We start from the raw sequence: 7,257 nt of genomic DNA, 5'->3' as shown, positions 1-7,257 counted from the left end.
AGCAGAGTAGGTCTCATGGGTCTCGTCGTCGGTGAGAGGGCGCGCCATCGGGATATGGGAGGAAAGCGCCCGCGGTGCAGCAAGCCGTGGAGGCTTAGGGCATCGCCTGGAACGCAACCACCTCGAGCTCCTCGGCCGGCCAACTGCAGCTCGTTGAGGATGGCTTGCGAAGGAAGCGACAACGGCGGCCTGCGGATGGAGCACAAGCGACGGCCTGCGGAGGAAGCACGGGCGGTGGCCTGCAGAGGAAACAGAGGGAGCGGCGGTGGCCTGTAGATCCGGCGTCGGGCGAGGATGGCGGCGGCCTGCGGAGGGAGCAGCGACGGCGGCTGCCTGCGGAGGAGCGGCGGCGGCCTACGGATGGAGCAGTGGCGGCGGTGGCCTGCAGATGGAGCAGCGGTGGCGAGCTAGTGGGACTCTGGGAGCCTGCAAAGGGAGCTGCGACGGTCTGCAGATCTGGTGCTGGGCGACGGCGGCGGCGGCCTGCGGAGGGAGCAGCGGCAGCGCCGAGCTAGTGGACAGGCTTGCGAGATGCAGAGAGTGGATTGGGATTGGGGGAGGGTCTGTTTATTTAGGGAAGGGGGAGGGTCTGGTTGGCATGGGGGGAAGAAAGTTGAGGGCTTTTTTTCTTTAAACCCAAACGGCAATGCTAGGTACGCAAAAATGGGACCCACGTGTCATAAACACGTTCAACAGAGCTAAATCCGTCGATTAGTGGTTTTTGCAAAAAGATTACGCTAGACATGGTGTCTTCTGCAACAAAAATGTAGCGTAGTGTTTTCTGCAAACCTAGTGATGTCTACTATACAACTTTCTTCTTGTAGACTCGTGTTGGGCCTCCAAATGCAAAGTTTTCTAGGACAGTAGCAAATTTCCCTCAAGTGGATGACTTAAGGATTATCAATCCGTGGAAGACGTAGGATGAAGATGGTCTCTCTCAAACAACCATGCAACCAAATAACAAAAAGTCTCTTGTGTCCCCAACACACCCAATACAATGATGTAAATTGTATAGGTGCACTAGTTCGGTGAAGAGATGGTGATAAAAGTGCAATATGGATAGTATATAGGTTTTTGTAATCTAAAAATATAAAAACAGCAACGTAGCAAGCGGTAGAAGTGAGCGAAAACGGTATTGCAATGTTTGAAAACAAGGCCTGGGGTTCATACACTACTAGGGAAAACCCTAGCAGTAGCGCTGGTTTTGTGCTCACTAGTAGCGCGGGTAGGCGCGCTACTAATAAGGCGCTACAGCTATTGCTTAGCAGTAACGCGTGCCCACACGTGCTACTGCTAGGACAAATAGCTGCAGCGTCTGTTCACTCTCACGCTACTGCTAATGTAACTACTGGCAGCGTGTTTTCTCTCCATCGCTACTAGTATTTTTTTTTATTTTTTATTTTTAGTCTATTTATGCATCATCGTATAAATATTGGTACAATACCAGTCATGAGGTTTACATCATTATATCCATAACAGTGTGTCAAATGAAGGTGGATTAGGTTCAAGTGGAGGCAATATGTGGTGCATGTCAAAAGTATACTACTAATCCAAACTTGATCAATTTGGACTAGTAGTACTTTCGATGTGCACCACATGTTGCCTCCACTTGAATCTAATGCGCCAGCACAAGCTATTTAATCATCATCATAGTCATTACCACCAACAGTATTTATTTAATCACCACTAACACTAGCTAATAATATTCATCATAGTCATTACCACCAACACTAGCTATTTTATCATCATAGTAATAGTGTAGCACATCATCATCCTCAAACTCATTTCTAGCTAGCTAATCACTCCTACTACTCTATCTTAGGTAAAATAACATAAAACATGTGTAGCTCTCCTCCTTGATCATGTTGGAGCATGCAGATGAACATGTCTCCTAATCGTGGGTAGCGCATCTGTTGAATACTACTTTTGAATAAACAATATCAAGGACATAAATATGGTTGAGAAACTTACATAATGGTATAACTGGAGGTGTCTGCACATCGACCCAGATGTCGGTATTACCTTCAATATCATCTTCCGGACGAATATCAAAGGTGATAACCATATCAGGCTCAAATGCATAAGTCTTGCATAGTGCTCGCCATGTTTTGCATCCAAAATAGGTGTAGTCGTCTGAATTGTATAATTTTGCATGGAAAATATAACCATGCTCGGTCTTCAAGTAAACTTTCTTTTCCTCCATAGTACGACTGAAACCTATCTTATCCAATACAAAAACTCTTGCATGGCAGGGGATACGCTAGTAGAATAGTAAAAAAGACTTGTCATGCTTAATGTCATGCTTAAATTATAAGTTGAAGCAAATGTCATGCTTAATTACGAAAAAAGACTTGTCGTTGTGACTTACTGTATCCACTTCGAAGTTCTCGTCCAGCTTGATGCTGAAGCGCCTATCATCATCTAGGAAGATTCCGTCGCACAGGCCGCGCTCGTCTTCGCAGTATTTGCAAATACCGAAATCCTTTTCATCGTCAGACATTTCCTATGTTCATAGTTAAAACATTAATTGAAAATCGATCGAAGACAACTACCAGGATACTCAACACACAAATCCGGGGCACTCGATATTTCCTACATCTTCTGGCACAAGTCATGCCAAAATTCACGGAAAAATACGGCATGACCTTTGCTAAAATAGGACATATCGAGCGCCTGAAATTTACCAGAACGGAAATGAATCAACATTCCGGCAAAATATAGGCCACTTGGAGGTGTAACCTGCAAACATGACTGGCCACTTGGGCAAGCACATATCCTATTTGAGCAACACAAGATATACATTTCAAAATATCTTATAGGACTCAAATTAGCATGCATTCAATAAGCAAAAGTAAATCATCCCATGCATCCATACATCGAATATTATCACTAATACATCTCGAATAGTGTCATACATATAACATCACTAATACAACTAAAACCCTAGCACACGACGGGTATCGGCGCGGGCGGTGGACACCCATAGAGAAGGAACCATCATGGGATCATAGCTCCAGTGAGATCCCTGGAGAACCTGCCAGGTATTGGAGAACCTGTGCTCCAACGCAAACAAGTAGCGACGGACATGCGCATCCTCCTCACTGACATGGTGACGCACCACCTCCGCGGGGTCCTCGAGCCTCTGGACCGTCACTGGCCCACGCGACCGCCACCAAAGAAGGTTTGGGTCAACGATAGGCTGGCTCCTCACCAACCTGCGCCCCCCGGTAGGTAGCGCCTCCGAGTACCACCCCGGCGGAGCCCAGTCCCAGACATGCCCCATCTGGTCAAGTAGGTGTCGTCCTCCGCCGACTCGACGATGAGGATGCGGGATAGGCATCGTCCACGTCGATGCGGGAAAAATTGCTTTAACTAAAAAATAGCAACAAGTTCTTATTAACTAGTTCTATTAGTTCAACTAGTTCTTATTAAAAATAAACTTACTATAAATAAAAATAAACTAGTACCTAGTTCTTACTAACTAATTAGTATCTAGGAACTACTGCCCTAATTACCATCTAATTTGATGAAGCTAGGGGTGGAAAGTGGTAGCGGATATTCCAATTATCCAACTATAAAGTGAAATAAGTGGTCAAATTTTACTCGTTTTATGATTCATCTTAGAAATTTGATTCGTTTCCACCCTTACATGAACCCTAACTCATTTGATCCGCATCCACATCCGATTCGTTTCCACCCTTACATGAACCCTGACTAATTTGATGCAACAAAAATATAAAGAAACCCTAGGCAGAGGTAGGGGAGAGGGAGGAGCAGGCGTGCTCACCTCGGGTGCCTGCGACGAGGGAGGGGCAGGCGGCGTCGAGGTCGGGGTCGGGGCTCGGGCGCGCTGTGGATGGCGGCGTCGAGGTCGGGATCGGGGGCGGTGTTGAGGTCGGGGCGGGGGCGGCGTTGAATCTGGGGTCGGGGGCGGCGTAGAGGGTGTGCGGAGAGCGCGTGGCGGTCGACGGGCGACAGCGGCGGTGAGAGTAGAGAGCTGGATTTGGGGGAAGTGGACGTGGGGAAGGACGAACCCCGTGGTTAAGTCAAAAGTAGCAATAGCGCGTTCCAGAAAGCGCGCTACTGCTACGTTAGCTACAGCGCATTCTGGGATAAATGCTACTGCTACTCCTTTCTCTTTTTCCCCTTTTTCATTTAGTTTTCTTCACATTCTTTTCACCTTATTCTATTTCTTTCATTTTCAATTACCTTTCTATGTGCTTTCCATTTAATTTTATATCCTTTAGCAGTAGCGAGTTTAGATTAAAACGTGGTGCTACAAAGAAAGTAGCGGTAGCGCGGTTCGATATAGGTCGCTACTACTATGTGTAGCCTATCGGCTAAGCCGTGGGAATTTTAGTAGTAATGTGTTTAGAACAAGACGCGCTACTGCTAAAGCTTTATCTACAGCGCGGTTTGCACAGGCGCGCTACTGCTACTTAGCACCAGCGTGCTTCTTTGACCCACGCTACTGCTAAAGTTCTGCGTATAAGGTTTTCCCTAGTAGTGATACTTTCACTAGTGCAAGTTCTCTCAACAATGATAACATAATTAGATCATATAACAATCTCTCAACGTGCAATAAAGAGTCACTCCAAAGTCACTAATAGCGGAGAATAAACGAAGAGATTATTGTAGGGTACGAAACCACCTCAAAGTAATTCTTTCTGATCGACCTATTGGGCTATTCCTATAAATGTCACACACAGCCCTAGAGTTCGTACTAAAATAACACCTTAAGACACACATCAAACAAAACCCTAATGTCACCTAGATACTCCAATGTCACCACAAGTATCAGTGGGTTTCATTATACGATATGCATCACACAATCTTAGATTCATCTATTCAAACCAACACAAAGAACTTCAAAGAGTGCCCCAAAGTTTCTACCGGAGAGTCAACACGAAAATGTGTGACAACCCCTATGCATAAGTTCACAAGGTCACAGAACTCGCAAGTTGATCACCAAAACATACATCAAGTAGATCGCGTGAATATCCTATTGTAACCACTGATAAGCACATGTAGGACATACATCAAGTGTTCTCAAATCCTTAAAGACTCAATCCGATAAGATAACTTCAAAGGGAAAACTCAAAACATTACAAGAGAATAGAGGGGGAGAAACATTATAAGATCCAACTATAATAGCAAGGCTTGCGATACATCAAGATCGTGCCAAATCAAGAACACGAGAGAGGGAGATCAAACACATAGCTACTGGTACATACCCTTAGCCCCGAGGGTGAACTCTCCCTCCTCGTCATGGAGAGCGCATGGATGATGAAGATGGCCACCGGTGATGATTTCCCCCTCTACAGGGTGCTGGAACAGGGTCCCAATTGGTTTTTGGTGGCTACAGAGGCTTGCGGCAGCGGAACTCTTGATCTAGGTTTCTTTTAGGGGGTTTCTGTATTTATAGGAATATTTGGCATCGGTTTCACGTCAGGGGGTTCAACGAGTCAACCACAAGGACGGAGGACGCGCCCGGGGGGTAGGGTGCGCCCTCCACCCTTGTGGAGTCCTCGTGGCTCTTCTGGCCCAACTCTTTTGCTTTAGGGGCTTCTTCTGGTACATAAAAAATCACCATAAATTTTCAGCTCAATTGGACTCTTCCTTTTCTGCGAAACTCAAAAATAAGGAAAAACAAAAACTGGCACTGGGCTCTATGTTAATAGGTTAGTCCAAAAAATCATATAAAATAGCATATAAATGCATATAAAACATCCAAGATAGATAATTGATACGTCTCCAACGTATCTATAATTTTTGATTGCTCCATGCTATATTATCTAATGTTTTGGGCAACATTGGGCTTTATTTTCCACCTTTATATTACTTTTGGGACTAACCTATTAACCGGAGGCCCAACCCAGAATTGATGTTTTTTGCCTATTTCAGTGTTTCGAAGAAAAGGAATATCAGACGGAGTCGAAACGGAACGAAATCAACTAGAGAAGTTATTTTTGGAACGAAAGCCACCCGATGGACTTGGACCCCACGTGAAGGAAGGAACAAGGAAGCCATGAGGGTGGCGGGCGCGCCCACCCCCCTAGGGCGCGCCCCCTGCCTTGTGGGGCCCTCGTGGCTCCCCTGACGTACTCCCTGCACCACCCATATATACCTACGTACCCTAAAACTTCCAGGACGAAGATTAGATCGGGAGTTCCGCCGCTAGAAGCCTCCGTAGCCACCGAAAACCAATCTAGACCCGTTCCGGCACCCTACCGGAGGGGGAATCCCTCTCCGGTGGCCATCTTCATCATCCCGGGGCTCTCCATGATGAGGAGGGAGTAGTTCTCCCTCGGGGCTGAGGGTATGTACCAGTAGCTATGTGTTTGATCTCTCTCTCTCGTGTTCTTGATTTGGAACGATCTTGATGTATCGCGAGCTTTGCTATTATAGTTGGATCCTATGTTTCTCCTCCCCTCTTCTCTCTTGTAATGAATTGAGTTTCCCCTTTGAAGTAATCTTATCGGATTGAGTCTTTAAAGATTTGAGAACACTTGATGTATGTCTTGCCGTGGATATCTGTGGTGACAATGGGATATCACGTGATTCACTTGATGTATGTTTTGGTGATCAACTTGCGGGTTCCTCCATGAACCTATGCATAGGGGTTGGCACACGTTTTCGTCGTTATTCTCCGGTACAAACTTTGAGGCACTCTTTGAGGTTCTATGTGTTGGTTGAATAGATGAATCTGAGATTGTGTGATGCATATCGTATAATCATACCCGCGGATACTTGAGGTGACATTGGAGTATCTAGGTGACATTAGGGTTTTGATTGATTTGTGTCTTAAGGTGTTATTCTAGTACGAACTCTAGGGCTGTTTGTGACACTTATAGGAATAGCCCAACGGATTGATTGGAAAGAATAACTTTGAGGTGGTTTCGTACCCTACCATAATCTCTTCATTCGTTCTCCGCTATTAGTGACTTTGGAGTGACTCTTTGTTGCATGTTGAGGGATCGTTATGTGATCCAATTATGTTATCATTGTTGGGAGGACTTGCACTAGTGAAAGTATGAACCCTAGGCCTTATTTCCTATCATTGCAATACCGTTTACGCTCACTTTTATCACTTGTTACCTTGCTGTTTTTACAATTTCAGATTACAAATACCTTTATCTACTATCCATATACCACTTGTATCACCATCTCTTCGCCGAACAAGTGCACCTATACAATTTACCATTGTATTGGGTGTGTTGGGGATGAAGGAAATATGCCCTAGAGGCAATAATAAAG

Source organism: Triticum dicoccoides, chromosome 4A (assembly GCF_002162155.2).
Source record: "Triticum dicoccoides isolate Atlit2015 ecotype Zavitan chromosome 4A, WEW_v2.0, whole genome shotgun sequence".
Classification (NCBI taxonomy): Eukaryota; Viridiplantae; Streptophyta; class Magnoliopsida; order Poales; family Poaceae; genus Triticum; species Triticum dicoccoides.
Note: the sequence above shows the minus strand (reverse complement) of the source record.